The sequence below is a fragment of the Bos grunniens genome, chromosome 12 (assembly GCF_055505025.1).
Source record: "Bos grunniens cultivar Pamir isolate PY7600 chromosome 12, Bosgru_T2T1.0, whole genome shotgun sequence".
NCBI lineage: Eukaryota > Metazoa > Chordata > Mammalia > Artiodactyla > Bovidae > Bos > Bos grunniens.
Window position 1 is genome coordinate 29,559,792 of NC_141176.1, and position 25,977 is coordinate 29,585,768.

The 25,977-nt window shown below is 42.5% G+C and overlaps 1 long non-coding RNA gene across 1 annotated transcript in view; it reads left to right on the forward strand.

The window, feature by feature from the left end:
- LOC147361580 (uncharacterized) overlaps positions 1–25,977 on the forward strand; it is a 292,159-nt gene that overhangs the window by 25,813 nt on the left and 240,369 nt on the right. Inside the window, exon 2 of the long non-coding RNA XR_015138120.1 lies at positions 11,187–11,257. This is a non-coding gene — a long non-coding RNA (uncharacterized LOC147361580). The remainder of the gene's footprint in view (positions 1–11,186; positions 11,258–25,977) is intronic.

Here is a 25,977-nt window from a genome sequence, read left to right on the forward strand (position 1 = left end):
GGAAAAAAACTACTTAAAGGGTACGGAGTTTTACATTGAATGGTAGAAAAGTTTTAGAACTAGATAAAGGTGGTTGTACAACATTATGAATTTTCTAGATGCCACTCAGTTAACCACTCTAAAAAGATTAATTTTATGTGAATTCACATAATTTTATGTGAATTAAAATCATGAAAACTTCAGTTGATAAAATTACAATTAATTTCCAATGAAACAAACAAACAAAAAAACTACAGGAAATTTTGAGCACAAATATGTTTACAAAAAAAAAAAAAAAAGAAATTTTATACATTTGAGTAAGGTCTTAATTTTCTGGAACCTAGAGGCTAAATTCAAAAGTCTCCCTGAAAAAATCACATTTAACAAATTGTTGATGCTGCATATCTTGTGAGAAAGAACATGTAGAAGTTGTTTTTTTTTTTTTTTGCGTAGAATAGCGCGTATCTAATTTATAGGGATTTTAAATGACAAGCCTTTTCCAAATTCCAGAAGGCTTTTAAAATTTGCATTCTTATAAATAAACCAGTCTCTCTTAGATGCAGATCAGATCAGATTAGTCGCTCAGTCATGTCTGACTCTTTGCGACGCCATGAATCGCAGCACGCCAGGCCTCCCTGTCCATCACCATCTCCCAGAGTTCACCTAGACTCACGTCCATCGAGTCAGTGATGCCATCCAGCCATCTCATCCTCTGTCTTCCCCTTCTCCTGCCCCCAATCCCTCCCAGCATCAGAGTCTTTTCCAATGAGTCAACTCTTCACATGAGGTGGCCAAAGTACTGGAGTTTCAGCTTTAGCATCATTCCTTCCAAAGAAATCCCAGGGCTGATCTCCTTCAGAATGGACTGGTTGGATCTCCTTGCAGTCCAAAGGACTCTCAAGAGTCTTCTCCAACACCACAGTTCCAAAAGCATCAATTCTTCTGTGCTCAGCCTTCTTCGCAGTCCAACTCTCACATCCATACATGACCACAGGAAAAACAATAGCCTTCACTAGACGAACCTTTATTGGCAAAGTAATGTCTCTGCTTTTGAATATGATATCTAGGTTGGTCATAACTTTTCTTCCAAGGAGTAAGCGTCTTTTAATTTCATGGCTGCAGTCACCATCTGCAGTGATTTTGGAGCCCAGAAAAATAAAGTCTGACACTGTTTCCACTGTTTCCCCATCTATTTCCCATGAAGTGATGGGACCAGATGCCATGATCTTCGTTTTCTGAATGTTGAGCTTTAAGCCAACTTTTTCACTCTCCATTTTCACTTTCATCAAGAGGCTTTTGAGTTCCTCTTCACTTTCTGCCATAAGGGTGGTGTCATCTGCATATCTGAGGTTATTGATATTTCTCCCAGCAATCTTGGTTCCAGCTTGTGCTTCTTCCAGCCCAGCGTTTCTCATGATGTACTCTACATAGAAGTTAAATAAGCAGGGTGACAATATACAGCCTTGACGTACTCCTTTTCCTGTTTGGAACGAGTCTGTTGTTCCATGTCCCATTCTAACTGTTGCTTCCTGACCTGCATACAGATTTCTCAAGAGGCAGGTCAGGTGGTCTGGTATTCCCATCTCTTTCAGAATTTCCCACAGTTTATTGTGATCCACACAGTCAAAGGCTTTGGCATAGTCAATGAAGCAGAAATAGATGTTTCTGTGGAACTCTTGCTTTTTCCATGATCCAGTGGATGTTGGCAATTTGATCTCTGGTTCCCCTGCCTTTTCCGAACCCAGCTTGAACATCAGGAAGTTCATGGTTCATTTATTGCTGAAGCCTGGCTTGGAGAATATTGAGCATTACTTTACTAGCGTGTGAGATGAGTGCAATTGTGCGGTAGTCTGAGCATTCTTTGGCATTGCCTTTCTATGTGATTGCAATGAAAACTGACCTTTTCCAGTCCTGTGGCCACTGCTGAGTTTTCCAAATTTGCTGGCATATTGAGTGCAGCAATTTCATAGCATCATCTTTCAGGATTTGAAATAGCTCAACTGGAATTCTATCACCTCACTAGCTTTGTTTGTAGTGATGCTTTCTAAGGCCCACTTGACTTCACATTCCAGGATGTCTGGCTCTAGGTCAGTGATCACACCATCGTGATTATCTGGGTCGTGAAGATCTTTTTTGTACAGTTCTTCTGTGTATTCTTGCCACCTCTTCTTTATATCTTCTGCTTCTGTTAGGTCCATACCATTTCTGTCCTTTATCGAGCCCATCTTTGCATGAAATGTTCCCTTGGTATCTCTGATTTTCTTGAAGAGATCTCTAGTCTTTCCCATTCTGTTGTTTTCCTCTATTTCTTTGCATTGATCGCTGAGGAAGGCTTTCTTATCTCTTCTTGATATTCTTTGGAACTCTGCATTCAGATGCTTATATCTTTCCTTTGCTCCTTTGCTTTTCGCTTCTCTTCTTTTCACAGCTATTTGTAAGGCCTCCCCAGACAGCCATTTTGCTTTTTTGCATTTCTTTTCTTAGAGGCAACCTTAAGACAAAAGAAGAAGAAACATTGTGAGGGGAGAACAGACATGCTATAGAGATTCTAATGGCAGTCCCTATGGAGAATTTCCTTTCAGGGCACACCGGGGCATGGCTACTGAATGGCACAGCCCTGAAGAACCACGTCTTTGGAGGACTGGGCAGGGTGTTTGCTGGCATTCCTGATGGACGTGAGCAACTGCTGACTTTGTGGTCATCTCTATGTCGCTCTAAATTTTCTTGAACAGTCTGGTTTCATATAATTATTTTCCTCAATGTGATTCAATGAATGTAAAATTAAGTGTTACTTAAATTAAGTCTTTAAAGAAATGAAATAAAACTTTATTTAAAACACATGTGAAACTCAACCTAAAAGTCAATCATTAAAAAAATGCTTAATGTGTGTGATATGTATATAAATAACATTTATTACTGAAGTGATCTTTGGTTATCTGTTACTTTGCAACTTACATTCAGATATCAGGAAGAAATTTTTTAAAATGAAACTTTAATTTCAGAACAGCTTTAGATTTTCAGAATGACTGCAAATATAATATAGAGAGTTTCCATATATATAACACCCAGTTTCCCTTGTTATTAACATCTTATATTAGTGTGCTACATTTGTCACAACTAATGAACCAATATTAAAACACTGTTATTAACTAAAGCCCATAGTTTATTCAAATCTACTCCGTTTCTCTGTAATGTTGTTTTCTGTTGTAGGATCCTATCCATGATTTCATGCTACATTTATTTATCATGTGATTTTTTTTCTTTTATTTGTGTAAACAAGTTTCTTTTTGGCTGCACCACTTGGCATGTGGGATCCTAGTTCCCTGACCAGGGATCAAACCCACACCCTCTGCAGTGGAGACTTGGAGTCTTAACCACTGGACTGCCAGGGAAGTCCTTTTCATGAGATCATGCTTGTGATATTTTCTCATACCTTCTTGTTCAGGCTGACCTTGACAGTTTTGAGAATTAACCAATCTCGTATTTTGTCCACATATTTTGGGATTTTTCTGATAGTCGTCTCATGACTAAAAATGTGTTTGTGGGAGGAAAACCAGAGAAGTCCCATTCTTATCACATCATATGCATGGTACATACCATCAGTATAACCTTTTCTTGATGTTGACCTTGATCACCTGATTGAGGTAGTGTCTGTCAGGATTCTCCACTAACCATAATTAATTATTATTTTTCCCCTTCCATACTGTACTCTTTGGAAGAAAGTCACTGTGTGAAGCACACACTTAAGGGTAGTGAGTTATGTTTGATTTTCTTGAGAGTAAGAGTGTGCACATAAATTAGTTAGAATTTTTCTGTTTAGAAGATTTGTCTATCTGCCTTACTCATTTACTTAATCAGTTTAGTATTGTGGAGTCATGTATATTTATTTTGCACTACTATATCTGTTTTGTTGCTCAATTTTTCCCTTTTCAGTTATTGGAAAACTCTTTGAGTTGGCTGCTAGGTCCTTTTTATATACTTCTATCATTGCATTTAAAAAAATTTTTGAACTTTCTTAATTTTTGGCACTAACTACAAAATGCTCTAGGGTCATCTAGCAAATTTCTGGCCCAGTTCCAGAATCAATCACGTCTACAAGGAGCTCTGGTTTCTTTTATTGGATAATTTTATTAGAAACCAAGATCAGGGTGGTAGGTGTGCCAGTTGCCACTGGAGTGTTTGCCATTACTTCTGGGCCCTCTCCGCTGACAGGGCAAGGAGATACATGTGTATATACCAACTTGTGTATATACACACATGTCTATAATTATTCTATATGTAATCAGCTATACCTGTAATAAGTTACACATGAATTCATACTGATATCTCCATTTATAGTCCACTCCCACAGTCCTCCTATTCACCTGTCACTTCCCACTCCACAAGTGAGAACCCTGGCCCTCACTGTTTCACATCCATTTACGTAATTTTCTGTTCCAGTATGGTGGTTTTAGAACTGCTAACCCATACCCCATGGGAAAAACATTATCAGCTAGAGTACAGTCCTTATGTATAATTCCTTTTGCCTTGAGTCTTAACAGTCATTCATTTCCAAAGTTATTTAGGTTGGCATCTAATTCCTCCACTTTCTTCAATGAAGTTGTTTCATACATTCATAATGCATTTAGATTCTTCTGTCACATTCTGCATTTCATCCTGGGATCCCAGATCTCCTAAATGACTTTAAAAATATGCATATATTAAGGTTTTCTCTTTGGTCTCTAAAGTTCTCTGGCTTTTAACAAATGCTTAATGTCTTATCAGTTCAGTTCAGTTCAGTTGTTCATTTGTGTCTGAGTCTTTGTGACCCAGTGAACCACAGCACGGCAGGCCTCCCTGTCCATCACCAACTCCCAGAGTTTACCCAAACTCATGTCCATTGAGTTGGTGATGCCATCTAACCATTCTCTGTAGACCCCTTCTCCTCCTGCCTTCAATCTTTCCCATCATCAGGGTCTTTTCAAATGAGTCAGCTCGTTGAATCAGGTGGCCCAAATATTGGAGTTTTAGCTTCAACATCAGTCCTTCCAGTGAACACCCAGGACTGATCTCCTTTAGGAAGGACTGGTTGGATCTCCTTGCAGTCCAAGGGACTCTCAAGAGTCTTCTCCAGTACCACAGTTCAAAAGCATCAATTCTTCTGTGCTCAGCTTTATAGTCCAACTCTCACATCCATACACAACTACTGGAAAAACCATAGCCTTGACCAGATGGACCATTGTTGACAAAGTAATGTCTCTGCTTTTTACTGTGCTGTCTAGGTTGGTCATAACTTTCCTTCCAAGGAATAAGTGTCTTTTAATTTCATGGCTGCAGTCACCATCTGCAGTGATTTTGGAGCCCAGAAAAATAAAGTCTGACACTGTTTCCACTGTTTCCCCATTTATTTCCCATGAAGTGAATGGACCAGATGCCATGATCTTAGATTTCTCAGTGTTGAGCTTTAAGCCAACTTTTTCACTCTCCTCTTTCACTTTCATCAAGAGGCTGTTTAGTTCTTCTCCACTTTCTGCCATAAGGGTGGTGTCATCTGCATATCTGAGGTTATTGAACATAATGTCTTATGTTCACCATTAAAGTATCATACAGGATAGTTTCACTACCTCCCTCCCCCCAGATTTCCTATGCTTTACCTAATCAGTCTTCTACCCCTTCTCCAGTACCTGGCAACCACTGACCTGATTACTACATCTATAGATTTGCCTTTTCCACAGTGTCATCTAACTGGAATCATACGTTACATAGCTTTTTTAGATTGGGTGTTTAACTTTTTAAATGTAACATATATAAATATATATGCATATATTAGATATAATATATATGTAATATATATAATTTAAATGTATATAAATATTACCCACATTCAAGGTAAGAGAAACCCAAGTAAAACGGTAGGTGTTTTAAGAGGGCATCAGAGGGCAGACACACTGACGATAATCACAGAAAACTAGCCAATCTGATCAACGGACCACAACGTTGTCTAACCCAATGAAACTAAACCATGCTATGTAGGGCCACCCAAGACGGACGGGTCATGGTGGCGAGGAATGACAGGATGTGGTCCACTGGAGAAGGGAATGGCAAACTACTTCACTATTCTTGCCTTGAGAACCCCATGAACAGTATGAAAGGCAAAATGATAGGATACTGAAAGGGGAACTCCCAGAGTCGTAGGTGCCCAACATGCTACTGGAGATCAGTGGAGAAATAACTCCAGAAAGAATGAAGGGATGGACCAAAGCAAAAACATTCCCTGTAGATGTGACTGGTGATAGAAGCAAGGTCCGATGTTGTAAAGAGCAATATTGCATAGGAACCTGGAATGTCAGGTCCATGAATCAAGACAAATTGGAAGTGGTCAAACAGGAGATGGCAAGAGTGAACATCGACATTCTAGGAATCAGCGAACTAAAATGGACTGGAATGAGTGAATTTAACTCAGATGACCATTATATCTGTGGGCAGGAATCCCTTAGAAGAAATGGAGTAGCCATCATGGTCAACAAAAGAGTCCGAAATGCAGTACTTGGATGCAATCTCAAAAATGACAGAATGATCTCTGTTTGTTTCCAAGGCAAACCATTCAGTATCACAGTAATCCAAACCTTTGCCCTAACCAGTAACGCTGAAGAAGCTGAAGTTGAACGGTTCTATGAAGACCTACAAGACCTTTTATAACTAACACCCAAAAAAGATGTCCTTTCCATTATAGGGGACTGGAATGCAAAAGTAGGAAGTCAAGAAACACCTGAAGTAACAGGCAAATTTGGCCTTGGAGTACGGAATGAAGCAGGGCAAAGGCTAATAGAGTTTTGCCAAGAGAATGCACTGGTCATAGCAAACAGCCTCTTTCCAACAACACAAGAGAAGACTCTATACATGGACATCACCAGATGGTCAACACCGAAATCAGATTGATTATATTCTTTGCAGCCAAAGATGGAGAAGCTCTACACAGTCAGTAAAAACAAGACTGGGAGTTGACTGTGGCTCAGATCATGAACTCCTTATTGCCAAATTCAGACTTAAATTGAAGAAAGTGGGGAAAACTACTAGACCATTCAGGTATGACCTAAATCACATCCCTTATGATTATACAATGGAAGTGAGAAATAGATGTAAGGGACTAGATCTGATAGAGTGCCTGATGAACTATGGATGGAGATTTGTGACATTGTACAGGAGACAGGGATCAAGACCGTCCCCATGGAAAAGAAATGCAAAAAAGCAAAATGGCTGTCTGGGGAGGCCTTACAAATAGCTGTGAAAAGAAGAGAAGTGAAAAGCAAAGGAGCAAAGGAAAGATATAAGCATCTGAATGCAGAGTTCCAAAAAATATCCAGGAAGAGATAAGAAAGCCTTCCTCAGTGATCAATGCAAAGAAATAGAGGAAAACAACAGAATGGGAAAGACTAGAGATCTCTTCAAGAAAATCAGAGATACCAAGGGAACATTTCATGCAAAGATGGGCTCGATAAAGGACAGAAATGGTATGGACCTAACAGAAGCAGAAGATATAAAGAAGAGGTGGCAAGAATACACAGAAGAACTGTACAAAAAAGATCTTCACGACCCAGATAATCACGATGGTGTGATCACCGACCTAGAGCCAGACATCCTGGAATGTGAAGTCAAGTGGGCCTTAGAAAGCATCACTACAAACAAAGCTAGTGGAGGTGATGGAATTCCAGTTGAGCTATTTCAAATCCTGAAAGATGATGCTGTGAAAGTGCTGCACTCAATATGCCAGCAAGTGTGGAAAACTCAGCAGTGGCCACAGGACTGGAAAAGGTCAGTTTTCATTGCAATCCCAAAGAAAGGCAATGCCAAAGAATGCTCAGACTACCGCACAATTGCACTCATCTCACATGCTAGTAAAGTAATGCTCAAAATTGTCCAAGCCAGGCTTCAGCAATACGTGAACCGTGAACTTCCAGATGTTCAAGCTGGTTTTAGAAAAGGCAGAGGAATGAGAAATCAAATTGCCAACATCTGCTGGATTATGGAAAAAGCAAGAGAGTTCCAGAAAAACATCTATTTCTGCTTTATTGACTATGCCAAAGCCTTTGACTGTGTGGATCACAACAAAGTGTGGAAAATTCTGAAAGAGATGGGAATACCTGACCTGCTTCTTGAGAAACCTATATGCAGGTCAGGAAGCAACAGTTAGAACTGGACATGGAACAACAGACTCGTTCCAAATAGGAAAAGGAGTATACATCAAGGCTGTATATTGTCACCCTGCTTATTTAACTTCTATGCAGAGTACATCATGAGAAACTCTGGGCTGGAAGAAGCACAAGCTGGAACCAAGATTGCTGGGAGAAATCTCAGTAACCTCAGATATGCAGATGACACCACCCTTATGGCAGAAAGTGAAGAGGAACTCAAAAGCCTCTTGATGAAAGTGAAAGAGGAGAGTGAAAAAAATTGGCTTACAGCTCAACATTCAGAAAACGAAGATCATGGCATCTGGTCCCATCACTTCATGGGAAATAGATGGGGAAACAGTGGAAACAGTGTCAGACTTTATTTTTCTGGGCTCCAAAATCACTGCAGATGGTGACTGCAGCCATGAAATTAAAAGACGCTTACTCCTTGGAAGGAAAGTTATGACCAACGTAGATAGCATATTCAAAAGCAGAGATATTATACTTTGCTAACAAAGGTCTGTCTAGTCAAGGCTATGGTTTTTCCAGTCGTCGTGTGTGGATGTTAGAGTTAAACTGTGAAGAAAGCTGAGTGCTGAAGAATTGATGCTTTTGAACTGTGGTGTTGGAGAAGACTCTTGAGAGTCCCTTGGACTGCAAGGAGATCAGTCCTCGCTGTTCATCAGAAGGACTGATGCTTAAGCTGAAATCCAGTACTTTGGCCACTTCATGCAAGGAGTTGACTCATTGGAAAAGACCCTGATGCTGGGAGGGATAGGGGGAGGAGAAGGAGGACGACAGAGGATGAGATGGCTGGATGGCATCACGGACTCGATAGACATGAGTGAACTCCGGGAGTTGGTGATGGACAGGGAGGCCTGGCATGCTGTGATTCATGGGGTCGCAAAGAGTCGGACACAACTGAGCGACTGAACAGAACTGAACCGATTTAAATGTTACATATTAAATGTATATATAAATTATATATAAATATATACGCATATATGTGCATACATATAAATCTGTAACACCTACATTATTTCCCCTTTAGCAGTGCTTCTGCTGCATACTATAACTTGTTGGGTCTTTGTTTCATTTTCATTTATCTCTAAGTTATTTTCTAATATCCTTTTTGATCCTGTCTTTAAGTCATTGGTTTGTTGTAGTTTAGTTGCTAAGTCATGTCCATCTGTTTCATGATGCCACGGACTGTAGCCCACTAGGCTCCTCTATCCATAAGATTTCCCAGGCTAGAATACTGGAGTGGGTTGCCATTTTTTCCTCCAGGGGATTTTCCCCACCCAGGGATCCAACCAAAATCTCCTGCATTAGCAGGCAGATTCTCTACCACTGAGCCACCAGGGGAGCCCAAATCATTGGCTAAGAATATGTTAATTTCACACACTTGTGAATGTTCCAATTTCTTTCAGTTCACTTGAAAGGTTATTGTACTGTTTTTGATTAGTGCTCTGTATATGTGTTTTGGGCTTCCTTCGTGGTTCAGCTGCAATGTAAGAGACCTGGGTTTTATCCCTGAGTTGGGAAGATCCCCTGGAGGAGGGAAAGGCTACTCACTCTAGTATTCTGGCTAATACTAATTCTCGTATTCTGGAGAATTCCTTGGACTGCGCGACCAAGGGGTCGCAGAGAGCCTGACACCACTGAGTGACTTTCACTGATACGTGTGTTAGTTTTAGTTGCTTTATTGTGTTGTCCAAGCTCTCTATTTCTTTCCTCATCTTCTATCTGGTTGTCCCATCCATTACTGAGATTGGGTAATAGTCTCCAAATATTAACAACAGGACCACCCATTTCTCCCTTCAGTTTGCATTCCTTTCAAGGAAGCTCTGCTGGTCATGAACTCCTTCAGTGCTTTGTATGGTTGAGAAAGTCTTCATTTCTCCTTCACTTCTGAAGAACAATTCACTGGATACAGGTCTCCTGGGATGAACCCAGGCCACCTCACAGGTGCCAGAGGAACAACCAGCCCCCAAGGGAGTGCAACGGCATGGCACGTTTGGGTTGCTGCATCCCGAGGAGGGTTGGCTTGGGCCCTGGGTTTTCCCACTAAAGGATGGAAGGCTCCGGATTTGCCATGCAGGCTCAGTGGGTGGCTCCTGCTGGTCCTGGACCATCCTGCCTGGGCAGCTTGGGCTTTGGTCCAGAGGCATTGACTGACACTTTGCCTACCCCTGAGGTGAAGGCCATGGGGAGGGGTAGACATTGCCCTGTTGAATAGGTTTGGAGTCTACTTGATGGATGGCGTGGGCTGGAACCCTTGCAAATAGAAAGTCTGGGCCTAGGCCCCTCCAGCACCCAGAACACTCCGGTGTTTCTCATCGCAGGGCTTCCCAGCAGGCCCTCAAGGAAGCCTGAGGTCCTGCAAGGTGAGGCCTCTTCTAGGGAGGTGGTGGAGGCAGCCCCTTGGGCTTGAGGGCTGTGCCCTGTTGGGAGAATCTAGTCCATCCTGTATCCGCGGCAACTCAGGGCCTCAGTCACAGCCCTCTGTCGCACTCCAAACCATTCAGCCCCTATGGCCCCAGCCCAGCCCTGTTGGCAATCCAGGAAACCCCACTCTTCCTGCCCAGGCCTAGCTCCATCTGAGGGCTTGCAGGCCACCCTCAGGTGAAGGGAGAAAACAGATGTTGCTGGTTTCCAGGAGCAGTTGGCTGTCTGTCCTGTGCAGGTCAGACGGACACACTGAACTTTCACACCTCCTGGGCTCTTTCATGATTTTCTCTTGGTCTTTGGTTTTCTGCAGTTTGCATAGATATATCTAGGCATGGGCTTTTCAGTTAGGGTCTTTTCTTAGGCGGGGGTGGGCCTGTGGGTTTGTTTGTTTGTTTGTTTAGTGGTTAGTCTAAGCTTCCTGGGTCTGTGGTTCGGTGGATCCCATAAATTTTCTAAAGGTCTCAGCTTTTATTTCTTAAAATTTTTTTGACTCTTTTTTCTCTTTATTATGTATCTGATATTCCCATTATGAATAGTTGCACCTTGTGTTAATTGTTCTGTTCATTATTATTTTTATTAATGTTTTACTTTATTTTTGATTTTCAGTTTGGGAAATACAGACCTATCTTTAAGCTCATTGACTGGCTGTGAGGAGTCTACGGTTGAGCTCATCCGAGGTAATCTTCATTTCTATTATCGGATTTTCAGTTCTAGGTTTTACTTTTGGCTCTTTCTTAAGAGTTTCTGTGTAAGAAACATCTTGAATTTAACATATTAGTTAGACTTATTTTTAATGACTGAACAATTGTAATATCTGTGTCATTTCTGAATTTGGTTCTGATATTTACTTTGGCTCTTCAGGTTTTTTTTTTTTTTCTTGCCTTTTGGAGTAACTTGTAGTTTTATGTTGAAATCAGGATTCGATCGATGCATTGGGTAATAGGAATTGAGTTCAGTAAGCCTTGAATGTGAGGTCTTTCTGGGAGCTGAGCTGTGTTTGCTGTTTGCTGTAGGTGCCAGGTCCTTCCAGTTCTTTTAGTGTCCTTGATTCTGTCTCCCTTATTGATTTTGGGATTCCCCATGTCCTACAGCCCTTTCAGCTGTAACTCACTCATATTATACTGGGGCCCTGTTCATGTGGTGGTCTATCTGGGAGAAGGGACGTTCTTGAATCTTCCTATTAAGTCTGTTTCATTGGGCCTTTGTCTGTAGCCCATGATCACATGGGTTTTATACTTTCCCTTGCCATGCTCCTTAGGTAAGACAAGAAGGTTGAATGGGGGCAAGAATCAGAGAAATGACCACCCCCCCCAACCCCAACTGGCTCTAGAACAAGTTTCTGGTAGAGTCTTTCCCCCTGGAGAGAAGAATGTTATAGAAAAGGTCTGGGCCAGTTTCATGAGCATTACTTCTAATTTCCCATGCCAGAGCTGGGAGGTTATCTTTATCAGAGAAGCTCGTGGGATTCATGGAGATAAAGCCAATAAAATGTGTGCTGCCCTCCCCTTCCCCATCATGCTGCTGCTGCTGCTGCTGCTGCTGCTGCTAAGTCGCTTCAGTCGTGTCTGACTCTGTGCGACCCATAGACGGCAGCCCACCAGGCTCCCCCGTCCCTGGGATTCTCCAGGCAAGAACACTGGAGTGGGTTGCCATTTCCTTCTCCAATGCATGAAAGTGAAAATTGAAAGTGAACTCACTCAGTCATGTCCAACCCTTAGCGACCCCATGGACTGCAGCCTACGAGGCTCCTCCATCCATGGGATTTTCCAGGCAAGAGTACTGGAGTGGGGTGCCATTGCCTTCTCCCTTCCCCATCATAGTCCCAAGGAAATTCTCATTCTCAAATTGGTGCACACTCAGCCTCTAATAGTTCACCCAAATTTCTGTTTACATGTTGTGGGAACTCCAGGAGCTTCTGCTCCAGGTAAGCCATTCTTGGCAGTGACCATCTGGATTTCTCTGATTCTGCAGATTTCAGAGCATCAGTTTGCCCTGTGGCCTCCCTGTGTGGGTCCAAGAGAAGTCTTTGATTTTTAGTTTGTCCAGGCTAAACAATTCTGCTTGCCAAAGCTGAAATTGCAAGATTTAAGACGATTTTTCAATGATTGTTGATGAAGCAAAGTCAGTTTCAGGGTTTTAGAATTTGAAGAGAAATGTTTTTTGTTTTTGCTTTATTATTTTTTTTCTTTTTTTAAAATATAAATTTATTTATTTTAATTGGAGACTAATTACGTTACAATATTGTATTGGTTTTGCCATACATCAACGTGAATCCGCCACAGGTGTACACATGTTCCCCATCCTGAACCCCTCTCCCACCTCCCTCCCCGTACCATCCCTCTGGGTCGTCCCAGTGCACCAGCCCCAAGGATCCTGTATCCTGCATCAAACCTGGACTGGTGATTCGTTTCATACTATGATATTATACATGTTTCAATGCCATTCTCCCAGATCATCCCATCCTCTCCCTCTCCCACAGAGTCCAAAAGACTGTTCTATACATCTGTGTCTCTTTTGCTGTCTCACTTACAGGGTTATCGTTACCATCTTTCTAAATTCCATATGTATGCGTTAGTATAGTGTATTGGTGTTTTTCTTTCTGGCTTACTTCACTCTGTATAATAGGCTCCAGTTTCATCCACCTCATTAGAACTGATTCAAATGTATTCTTTTTAATGGCTGAGTAATACTCCATTGTGTATATGTACCACAGCTTTCCTATCCATTCATCTGCTGATGGACATCTAGGTTGCTTCCATATCCTGGCTATTATAAACAGTGTGATGAACATTGGGGTACACGTGTCTCTTTCAATTCTGGTTTCCTCGGTGTGTATGCCCAGTAGTGGGATTGCTGGGTCATAAGGCAGTTCTATTTCAAGTTTTTTAAGGAACCTCCACACTGTTCTCCATAGTGGCTGTACTAGTTTGCATTCCCACCAACAGTGTAAGAAGGTTCCCTTTTTTCCACACCCTCTCCAGCATTTATTGCTTGTAGACTTTTGGATCGCAGCCATTCTGACTGGCGTGAAATAGTACCTCATTGTGGTTTTGATTTGCATTTCTCTGATAATGAGTGATGTTGAGCATCTTTTCATGTGTTTGTTAGCCATCTGTATGTCTTCTTTGGAGAAATGTCTATTTAGTTCTTTGGCCCATTTTTTGATTGGGTTGTTTATTTTTCTGGAATTGAGCTGCAGGAGCTGCTTGTATATTTTTGAGATTAGTTGTTTGTCAGTTGCTTCATTTGCTATTATTTTCTCCCATTGTGAAGACTATCTTTTCACCTTGCTTATAGTTTCCTTTGTTGTGCAGAAGCTTTTAATTTTAATTAGGTCCCATTTGTTTATTTTTGCTTTTATTTCCAATATTCTGGTGTTTTTGTTTTAATTTTTGGCCACATTGCATAGCATGTGGGATCTTAGTTCTCTGACCAAGGATCGAACCTGGGCCCCCTGCATTGGGAGCACAGAGTCTTAGCCACTGGACCACTGAGAAAGTCTGCATGAGATGGTTTTTCTTTAATGAGGGGAAGTAGAAGCACTTTCTGAGTCATGATTCAGAGTCTGCATTATTGCTTCCAGAAAACTTGAGTGAAACAATTTGATGCCTATGGTAGTTGAGAACTGGGACAAGGAGATGGGGGAAGAATGCTGCTTAATACCTGTACCTGTGGTATTGTAAAGACCGAGCATTTAGGTGATGGGCTGAATACATTAGTTTTGTCTTTGTATTTGGTTGTCATGAGAACCCAGTATATACCAGAAATATGCTGACCATTGAGGATTAGCCATATTAACCCACATGGAGCTCATATATTAATGGAGGGTCCCAGAAATTAGTTATTGTCTACTCAGCAATCATTTCCTCCTCCTCTCTAACAGAACCATAATTACCTCAGGGAGCAGGAGAAAATGCTCTGATTTCTGAGAAGGGCAGACCCCGTGTCAGTCTGAGGGGCTGTATTATAATCAGCCAACAAAGGTCCATGTAGTTAAGGCTTTGGTTTTTCCAGTAGTCATGGATGTGAGAATTGGACTATAAAGAAAGCTGAGTGCAGAACTGATGCTTTTGAACTGTGGTGTTGGAGAAGACTCCTGAGAGTCCCTTGGATTTTAAGGAGATCCAACCAGTCCATCCTAAAGGAAATCAGTCCTGAGTATTCATTGGAAGGACTGATGTTGAAGCTGAAACTCCAATACTTTGGTCACCTGATATGAAGAGGTGACTCATTTGAAAAGACCCTGATGTTGGGAAAGATTGAACGCAGGAGGAGAAGGGGATGACAGAGGATTAGATGGTTGGATGGCATCACTGACTCAATGGACATGAGTTTGAGTAGGCTCCAGGAGCTGGTGATGGACAGGCGTGGTGCAGTCCGTGGGGTTGCAAAGAGTCGGACACAACTGAGTGACTGAACTGAACTGAACTGAAGACAGTCATGGTACTCTCATTACTCTTTTCTAAAAACTTAGTATCTCAGCCTCCTCTTCAGCTGAGCAATGTGAGGGAACGTTTTCCCAGGAGCTTCCAGGGAGGGGGTGGGATCTTCTTCTAAAGAAGAAGAGAGGACCTTAGAAAGTAGAAACCTTTGTGTTCCTTCCTTCCTTCCTTTGTGGGGATTTGGTCTAAGGCTATGATGTCTGTAGCTGCAGAAATCATTTTGTGACTCTAAGGTAAGCAGAGGACACAGAGTCAGAGTATGTAGGTAGGAGGGGATAAGGCTGGAAGGAGCTCTAGACCACGAGGGAATGCTGGATCCCTCTGCCTCCCATTAGGTCCTGTGGTTTATGTTGGTGCTTCTGGTAATGAGTGGTGAATGATGTTAATACCTGTAGGCTCCCCCGTGTTCACTGAGACAAATCCATGGGTCTTGTGCTTTGATGTGGCAGCACTGTCAACTGGGAGCATCTAAACACTCCCGGTTTGTGTGTTCACTTTATCACAAGCTGGCACTGGTCTGCAGACCATGTTTTGAATTGCACCCATTAGTTAGCCTTTGGGCTTCCCTCATAGCTCAGTTAGTAAAGAATCTGCCTGCAATGCAGGAGACCCAGGTTCCATCCCTGGGTTGGGAAGATCCCCTGGAGAAGGAAATGGCAACCCACTGTAGTAGTCTTGCCTAGAGAATCCCATGGACAGAGGCTCCTGGCAGGCTATAGTCAATGGAGTTGCAAGAGTCCAAGAGTCAGACACGACTTAGCAGCTAAACCAATTAGCCTTTGCTTAAGGATGATACAGGGACTTTAAAGAAATGTTAATGTTTTATATCTAATTCTTTTAGCACACTCCTCCTCCATCACAGGATTCTGAAAAGAGCCCAGCCCTGTGGCAGTGGATATATATATATGTGCTAAGTCACTCAGTTGCATCTGACTCTTTGCAACCCCATGGACTGTAGCCACCAGGCTCCTCTGTCCATGGGATTCTTCAAGCAAGAATACTGGAGTGAGTTGCCATGCCCTCCTCCAGGGGATCTTCCTGACCCAGGGATTGAAACCCCATCTCTTATGTTTCCTGCATTGGCAGGAGGGTTCTTTACCAGGAACACCACCTGGGCAGTGGGTGGGTCTTCCAATCTGAATCATGTTTATCTCCAAAACTAAAGCCAGTCTGACTGGGCTTGGCTGCCTTTCTCAGGAGGATCCTCAGGTACTCCGATAAGCCTAGACATGCCCATATCTCAGGAGTGGACATGACCTGGCCTCACAGTGGTTTTATGCGTACACACATACACACCCCTCTTCAGACAACTTTTCATCTTTTTCTTTCTCTGACAGTGCCTGTGAGCTCATTTGAAACAGATTTCATGTAAATCATGTATCTGAGGGGGGAAATTATGGAGAGGGGAATTCCTCCTATAAGTTGAATTCTTCTAGCAACAGACCTGGTTAGGGGCTCCCCAGCAATAGTACTCAGTACACATCCTTGGCAATTGAGAAGTCTTACTGGATTCTGGAAAGCTAGTTATCTGGAAAACATGCATCACTTCCATGAGAATGAAGAAATATGAAGGGTGGAGCAGGGAAAATTGTTAACACTGCAAGTGTGCATCTAGTTCACCATGTCAGAGAAACAGTTCACTATAACATGTGATAACTCTCTGAAGAAAAATCACAGAAAGAATCCCATAGGGAGAGTTGCTTGTATTCTCTGCTTGAAGTGGAATGATGTTGGTTTGAACTCGGACAGAGGGAGATCACTCCACACAGAAAGGCCTTGCATTTCTTGGCGCTGGCCATTAACATAAGACTTTGACATGTTCTTCCTTCTCTCAATTAGGTTGTTTTTTTTTTTTACATATTTATTTTTGGCTGTACTGGGTCTTTGGTGCTGCTCGGGCTTTTCTTTAGTGGGGCTACTCTCTAGTTGCAGTGCACGGGCTTCTCATTGTGGTGGCTTCTCTTTTGCGGAGCATGGGCTCTAGGGAGCTCAGTCTCAGTAGTTGTGGCTCCAAGGTCCTTGAAGGCTGGTTCAGTGGTTGTGGTTCGAAGGCTTATTTGCTCCGAGGCACGTGGAATCTACCTGGAGCAGGGCTCAAGCCTGTGTCTCCTCCATCAGCAGGCAGATTCTTTACCACTGAGTCACCAGGGAGGCCCTCAATTAGTATTTCTTAACTGCCATACTGGGGTGAATAGTGTCCCCACCTCCCAAATTCATGTCCACCCAGAATCTGTGAACATGACCTTAAGTGGAAATAGCCTTTGCAGATGCAGTCAAGATGAGGTGTCCTTCTAGGAAGAGGGATATTGGGATACACTGGGGGGAAATCCTGGTGAAGACAGAGACAAAGACTTGGAGAACTGCATCTATAGGCCAGGATTGCTGGCAGCCACCAGAAACTATGAGAGACAAGGAAGGAGCTTTCCCTAGAGCTTCCAGAGAGGGCATGGCCTGTTCATACCTTGGCTTTGGACTTCTCACCTCCAGAACCGTGAGACAAACAAGTTTCTGTTCTTACAGAATATCCTGTGTATGGCACTTGGTTATGGCAGCCCTCAGACACCAATACATGACTTGATCGGTACTTGTTGTTGTTGTTTAGTTGCTCAGTCGTGTCCGACTCTTTGCGATCCCATGGACTATAGCCCACCAGGCTCCTCTGTCCTTGGGATTCTCCAGGCAAGAATACTGGAGAGGGTAGCCATTCCCTTCTCCAGGAGATCTTCCCGACACAGAGATTGAACCCAGGTCTCCTGCATTGGCAGGCAGATTCTTTACCATTGAGCCACCAGGAAAGCCCAGTAGGTACACAGTACAGAGCTAGAAGCATAATACTTTTGTGGGACTTTAGGTCATGTTCTAGAATACCAACATACACAGATGAAAAGGGAAATGAAATCATCTAGTGTTTTGTTTAAAAATCGGCAAAGATAGGGACTACTGCAATAACAGGAAAGGACAGTCTTGCCAGGTATCTGATGTTTTCATGTTTTCTTGAGATCCAGATGAAATGGTTCAGGATGTACACTGAGTCTCTCATGACATCTAACCCTATCCCCCTGGCCCCAGAGCTTCTTTTCCTATAGCTGAAAAGAGTGTTTCTGAAACTTCTTTGGTTGATGAAAATTACCTGGACTGCCAGTGAATTCGTTTCCAGGCAACTTGGATATTTAACTAGCACTCAGTAAGTATCCCTTTCACTTTTCAAGAATTGGAGAAGGAAATGACAACCCACTCCAGTGTTCTTGGCTGGAAAATCCCAGGGACCGGGGAATCTGGTGGGCTTCTGTCTATGGGGTCGCACAGAGTCGGACACGACTGAAGCGACTTAGCAGCAGCAGTAGCAGCAGTAAGTATCAATAGCAATTTTAATCAATGGATATAAGTCTCCCAGACCTATGTAACCAGAGATTATCCAGAGAACATGAAACATGTTTTGATGCATTTGGTTTAATTATTTAGCTCCTCTTGTGTCCAGGAAACATCTACTGAGCATGTCCCTGTTGTCAGGCCCACCTAGATTGGGAAGCACAGGGAGGTGAGGTGGAGAAAACCACACTGGAATCTTGATTATGCCCCTTGCTGCTTGCAAGGTCATTGTTCGCTTAGGCAAGTTATTTAATCCCGTTGGATGTCTGCTTCTTTGTCTGTGAAATTGTGGTAATGTGGGACATTGTATAAGTGCAACGTATGTAATGAAAAAATTGGATGTGTGCACAGATATTTGCAAGAACAAGCCTTCCAGCACTAAAGGGAGAACTAGAAATACCAGAGATGTAAAACTAGGAAGACAGAGTATTCTCCCTGAATGAAAAATAAACTTTTGAGTAAGCTGCTCCCTGAATGCCCTTTGTTCCGAAACAGGAGAGGCCCGAGGATGATTTCTTCATAAGGAGCAGTGCTTGTCAGGGAGACAAATGAAAGGCAGGTCCTCTGACTCGACTGTGACAGTAATTGAACATTCCTTAGGAGAAAATCGACTTCTCTCATTTCTAAAAAAGAAATAGTATGAAGTTTTTGTTTTTAATGTGGAAACTATGAGTTTTAAAAATAGGCCCTACTTGCAGAAATGATATAGTATAGAAGAACAAAGATCAAAACAACACAGAAAGGGAAAAACCAGATGAATCACTTGCAGTCAGATCCATTTTTCTCTTCCAGACCGAGAAATAAAAACCAAGGAAAAGGGCCAGAATGTCTCTATTTTGTCATCAAATGATGAACACTGCAGGAAAACTCTAATTATATAACTTTAACCATAACCACAGTACGGGGGAAAAAAAAACAAAAACTTACCATTTAAAAAATAACCGTAATTGTACATCTATTTCTTTCTGTCCCTGAGGGAAACGTTAGCTGGGGTTCAGAGCCTCATGCTTTGGGATATTGATGGAATTCAGTTTCAGTTCTGATTCATGTGATCCTCGGCTTCCCTGACACAAGAAATCAATTGACTGCCCCTCCCCACCTCCATGTAGTTGACATTTGTCTTTTTTTGTTGTTGTTTATCTGGCATTTAAACTTAAAATTTAAAAAAAAATTAATTTATTTCTGGCTGTGCTGGGACTTCGTTACTGTGCAGGTTTTTCTCTAATTGCAATGAGTGGGGGCTGGAGTTGCCATTTGTGGGCTTCTCACTGTGGTGGCTTCTCGCTCGTGAAGCATGGGCTCTAGGGTGCACAGACTTCAGTAGTTGCAGCACATAGGCTCAGTAGTTGTGGTTCCTGGGCTCTGGAGCACAGGCTCAGTAGTTGTGCACATGCTTAGTTGCTCCAGGGTGTGTGGGATCTTCTGGGACCACGGATCGAACCCACATCTCCTGCATTGGCAGGCAGGTTCTTTACCACTGAGCTACCAGGGAAGCCTTAAACGCCTATGTTTGAAAATTCCCTACCTTGTAAGTCTGTGTGGGAAGCAAACACAGCCTACCCCTATGAAGGCTGATAATTCCAGCTATGGATTTTCTTTTCCCTTGTATTGATAGTTTGAGCATGGGAGTGTAAAGAGTACTGGTTTACCCATCAGAAGCATCAGCCTTAGATCTTGAATCAAAGGCCATACAGAGAGGGAGGAACCCTAGGGAATCCTTTCTGGGGGCAGGAAACAACAGCAGTGTGTTTCCATCATCACTGGAGGCAGGGGTACAGCTATAGCATCTTGTATCCATTGCCAGTGGTGACAGTGGTGGGCAAGAGTGGTGTCCTTAATGATCAGTCTTTTCTTGATGGAAAGTCGGAGAAGCAGGAAGTATAATGCTGATCACTCCTCACCTTCATTTCTATTGGTTTTCTAAGCCTGGGTCTTTTGTTGGGTGAAAGCTGTTCAGTAGTCTCTTCGTAGTTTCATTTTTCTGTTCTTTTCTGGAATCCACTTGAGACAGAAACTTGACAGATAAAGAAATGGTTGTAGGCAGTAAATAGGCTTTAAAGACAATCAGGCAATTTGAGATTATCTGACCTGGTGGGGGCTGAAGGCAGAGAAAATTCAGCTATATTTGGGGATGGGAATCTGACTGCTACGGCACTCAGTGGCCAAAAAACTAATTAAAATATCACTGGTATTTATTTAAAATGCTGCTGCTGCTAAGTCACCTCAGTCGTGTCCGACTCTGTGCGACCCCATAGACAGCAGCCCACCAGGCTCCCCCGTCCCTGGGATTCTCCAGGCAAGAACACTGGAGTGGGTTGCCATTTCCCTCTCCAATGCATGAAAGTGAAAAGTGAAAGTGAAGTCGCTCAGTCGTATCCGACCCTTATCGACCCCATGGACTGCAGCCTATGAGGCTCCTCCGTCCATGGGATTTTCCAGGCAAGAGTACTGGTGTCCACTAAAAACAGGGGGCAAATATTAGAGAAGCTCTCAGTTATTGATCCAGTCCTGGGCCAGTTGATCCATGGATCATGGTTTGACTTCAAAGTTCTATTCAGCCAGTCAGCTGAAGAAAGAGAATGGTAGACTTATTTCTAAATGTTTATCTATCTTTGACTTAAAAATCGTGACTTTCTATGACCATGCTTAAAAAAAAAAAGGCAAAACAACCCCCTCAATTCTTAAGGCCATCAGGGTTAAATAAATAAATAAAACCTATACAGGTTTATCTCAGCTGCAAAATTAAAAAGCTGTTGATTTATTGGCTTTGTCAGGTCACCAATGTAGGAGCTCAAGAATCGAGTGAGAAATACTGAGGATCCATGACCTGGAACAAAAAATAAGGGAGGAATCATGAGACATGGATTACCTCAACCTCTGCTGATCCTTATCAGCCAAGAATCCAGTTTTCCAATCTGTTAGCCATAGCTACCTTTTCTGAAGAGTAATGATATGGTGTAAAGGAAAAAATCAGTGTATATCATGCTCTCTGACCTGCATGCCAATGGCTGGAGGTTCACAGCAGCATAGCAAGGAGGATCTATGACAGACTCTAACCTAGGAGGAGAAGTCTTACACATCTATACACCACGGAAAAGCATGAGGAATGTGTCATAAATGTACTTGGAGATGTCTGACCTAGAACGTGGTTTCGATTTGATTCAATGTGCCGGTCAGTCTTGGTGATCTGGAGGTCTCTGGAACCAGTGCAGTGAAGCAGCACACAAACCGAAAAAGGGATTTGTACATGTCAAAATCTGCTGCCTGGAGACCTGGCTTGAACCACTGTGAGAGTCCTAGCTCTTCACCCAGTTCTCAGACCTAAATCATTTCAAAGGCCCAGAATATCTTGAGTGCACAGAAGACCAGGTGCCATTGAGGAAGAAACCCTGTAATAACATCACACATAGTTAAAGTGACTTATCCTAGAATCTCAAAATTGGAACCTGTACTCCTTCAGCAATTCTCTCCTCTCTATAACCAGTTGACGGAAGAGAAAAGAAAATTTAACCTTAATTGTAAAAGACCCTGCCTGATTTGTGAGCTCTTATAAGCTGGCTTCTATAGAATCACAGACCCAAGCAGGGTGACTCTGAAACATAGGAAAAAGTGAAATTCCTCCCAATGTATGTTTTAAGTATTTTGCCTGGAAGGAGAGAGTACCTCAGGCCCTACAGTCAATCACTCATTATTTTTAATGATTCTTTGGGGAGATCAGAACGTGGAACAAGATTTGGAGGCCTGATGACAAGCATGCTTGCAGGGAGAATTATGAAGTTCAGATTTTGAAAAGGACCAGAGTGTAAGAATTTGTTCCACATGAATATTCTTCCCCAAAGCACTCAAGTGCTAATCAGCCAAAATGTCTGGCTTTGTGAATGTATATTTCGTAATCTTTCTAATACTCTTAGTGGGTTCCTGAATAAAGAGAACATGACACCGGTGATGGAGGTTTTTACCTGGGCTAAACAGCCTTATTCTCTTTGACTATAAATATATTTCCACCGGGCAACATAAAAAATAGCTCCTTTGAATTGAAACTTGAGGATTCCCCCTGATCATTTCAGGTTCTTCTTGCCATTTAACACATGGGAACAAAAAAGACATGGGGATATTGGTGTTGACTAATTCTGATTGTCAAGAGAAAAAATACTCTTAATACTTGACACTCTTAATGGTAGAGAGAAATTTGGACAGAACTCCAGGTAATCTACCACTTCCTGTTCTACCAAGTCAAACAGTAAGAATTAATGGATTTTTGACAACCCAATCTAGGTAGAATACTCGTGGTTCAGATTCCTTACCTAATGAAGTCACCATATATAATAAATGCATTCTGCGTTTGTCAGAAGGTCATATTTCTTTAATGACTTTTCTATTTTACCAATTCCACTGTGTTTAGCCTGGCTGTTCTGATTCGTTATTATGTATGGTGACTTCATTAGGTAAGGAATCTGAACCACGAGTATTCTACCTAGATTGGATTGTCAAAAATCCATTAATTCTTACTGCTTGACTTGGTAGAACAGGAAGTGGTAGATTACCTGGAGTTCTGTCCAAATTCCTCTCTACCATTAAGAGTGTCAAGTATTAAGAGTATTTTTTCTCTTGACAATCAGAATTAGTCAACACCAATATCCCCATGTCTTTTTTGTTCCCATTTGTGAGCTATCTCAAATCCTGAAAGATGATGCTGTGAAAGTGCTGCACTCAATATGCCAGCAAATTTGGAAAACTCAGCAGTGGCTACAGGACTGGAAAAGGTCAGTTTTCATTCCAATCCCAAAGAAAGGCAATGCCAAAGAATGCTCAAACTACTGCACAATTGCACTCATCTCACACGCTAGTACAGAGAAGGCAATGGCACCCCACTCCAGTACTCTCACCTGGAAAATCCCATGGACAGAGGAGCCTGGTAGGCTGCAGTCCATGGGGTCGCTAAGAGTCAGACACGACTGAGCAACTTCACTTTCACTTTTCTCTCTCACACATTGGAGAAGGAAATGGCAACCCACTCCAGTGTTCTTGCCTGGAGAATCCCAGGGACGGCAGAGCCTGGTGGGCTGCCGTCTATGGGGTCGCACAGAGTCGGACACGATTGAAGCAACTTAGCGGCACATGCTAGTAAAGTAATGCTCAAAATTCTCCAAGCCAGGCTTCAGTAGTATGTGAACCATGAAGTTCCTAATGTTCAAGCTGGTTTTAGAAAAGGCAGAGGAACCAGAGATCAAATTGCCAACATCCGCTGGATCATGGAAAAAGCAAGAGAATTCCAGAAAAACATCTATTTCTGCTTTATTGACTATGCCAAAGCCTTTGACTGTGTGGATCACAATAAACTGTGGAAAATTCTGAAAGAGATGGGGATACCAGACCACCTGACCTGCCTCCTGAGAAACCTGTATGCAGGTCAGGAAGCAACAGTTAGAACTGGACATGGAACAACAGACTGGTTCCAAACAGGAAAAGGAGTATGTCAAAGCTGTATATTGTCACCCTGCTTATTTAACTTCTATGTAGAGTACATCATGAGAAACGCTGGGCTGGAAGAAGCACAAGCTGGAATCAAGATTGCTGGGAGAAATATCAATAACCTCAGATATGCAGATGACACCATCCTTATGGTAGAAAGTGAAGAGGAACTAAAGAGTCTCTTGATGAAAGTGAAAGAGGAGAGTTAAAATGTTGGCTTTAAAGCTCAGCATTCAGAAAACTAAGATCATGGCATCTGGTCCCATCACTTCATGGCAAATAGGGAAACAGTGGAAACAGTGTCAGACTTTATTTTTGGGGGCTCCAAAATCACTGCAGATGGTGATTTCAGCCATGAAATTAAAAGACGCTTACTCCTTGGAAGGAAAGTTATGACCAACCTAGATAGCATATTCAAAAGCAGAGACATTACTTTGCCAACAAAGGTCTGTCTAGTCAAGGCTATCGTTTTTCCAGTGGTCGTGTATGGATGTGAGAGTTGGACTATGAAGAAAGCTGAGAGCCAAAGAATTGATGCTTTTGAACTGTGGTGTTGGAGAAGACTCTTGACAGTCCCTTGGACTGCAAGGAGGTCCAACCAGTCCATTCTAAAGGAGATCAGTCTTGGGTGTTCTTTGGAAGGAATGATGCTAAAGCTGAAACTCCAGTATTTTGGCCACCTCATGTGAAGAGTTGACTCATTGGAAAAGACTCTGATGCTGGGAGGGATTGGGGGCAGGAGGAGAAGGGGACGACAGAGGATGAGATGGCTGGATGGCATCACCCACTCGATGGACGTGAGTTTGAGTGAACTCCAGAAGTTGGTGATGGACAGGGAGGCCTGGTGTGCTGCAATTCATGGCGTTACAAAGAGTCAGACACGACTGAGCGACTGAACTGAACTGAACTGAACATATACATAAATTATTTCTTACTGAAGCACATACATATTTGTGTATTTGAACTACTCTTCATTTCCACTTCTCTTCTACTGCTTTGTAAAGGGTGTGTTGATGATTTCAACTTTATATTTTATGTTTTTTGGCTGCACCATGTGGCCTGTGGGATCTTAGTTCCCCAGCCAAGGATGGAACCTGTGCCCCCTGCATTGGAAGCTTATGATCTTAACCGCTGAGCCTCCAGGGAAGTCCTTCAACCTTATATTTTAATCCATAGTTTATAAAACTAAAAGATTGAAATTGTGACATTTCCCCACTAATTGTGGGAAAATGGCCCACTGTCCAGAGTTTCAGTATTTGGAACGATGTTTATTATCTAACTGTAGTTTAATAATAATATTGTGCGCTTCAATTGTGTCTGACTCTTTGTGATCCCATGGACTGTAGCCCACCAGGCTCCTCTGTCCATGGGATTCTCCAGGGCAAGAATCCTGGAGTCGGTTGCTATTCCTTTCTCCAGAGGATATTCCCAACCCAGGGATCAGGCCTACATCTCTTACGTCTCCTGCATTGGCAGGCAGGTTCTTTACCACTAGTTTAACACCCACCTTCTATGATGGGAAGCCAGACTCTTCTTCCAGGTAGTTGGGAATTCTGGGCATTTCCCCAATGTGGGAAGAGAGTGCAGATGCTGGACATCCCCCAAATGTGGATGTTAAATATCCATGTAGAATTCTCTTTGGATGCTCAGTGTAATACATAGATTCATGTGGGGGAAGAGGGAGGAAACGAGACATACTTCTGCTTCAGTCATGTAACTGTCTCCCCTACCACTAAGATGAGCTTATCCTCATCTCCGAAGTGGGACAACCTAAAGTACAAATAATTCTATTCTTAAAAGAACTAGTTGTTGGGGGGTGGGGAAGAGGTGGATGAGCTGTGTCCTCTGAAGCAGCTACTGATTTATAGCCAATTAAGTGGTGATTTGGGAGTTGTTTACTGAGTAAGGCTTGTCTTGGTTATATGTATGACTCCTATTCTCCCTGAATTATTCAAGAAAAATAGGCTTTCCCATGGTACCTGACTCAACTTTGTGTGAGAGAGAAGGTAGAGGACAGAGCATCTGCCAATCCAAGACCCCCATGGGTACCAAAGTCTGCAGATGTGTAAGTCCCTTATATAAGATGGTGTAATATTTTCCTGTACACATCGCTT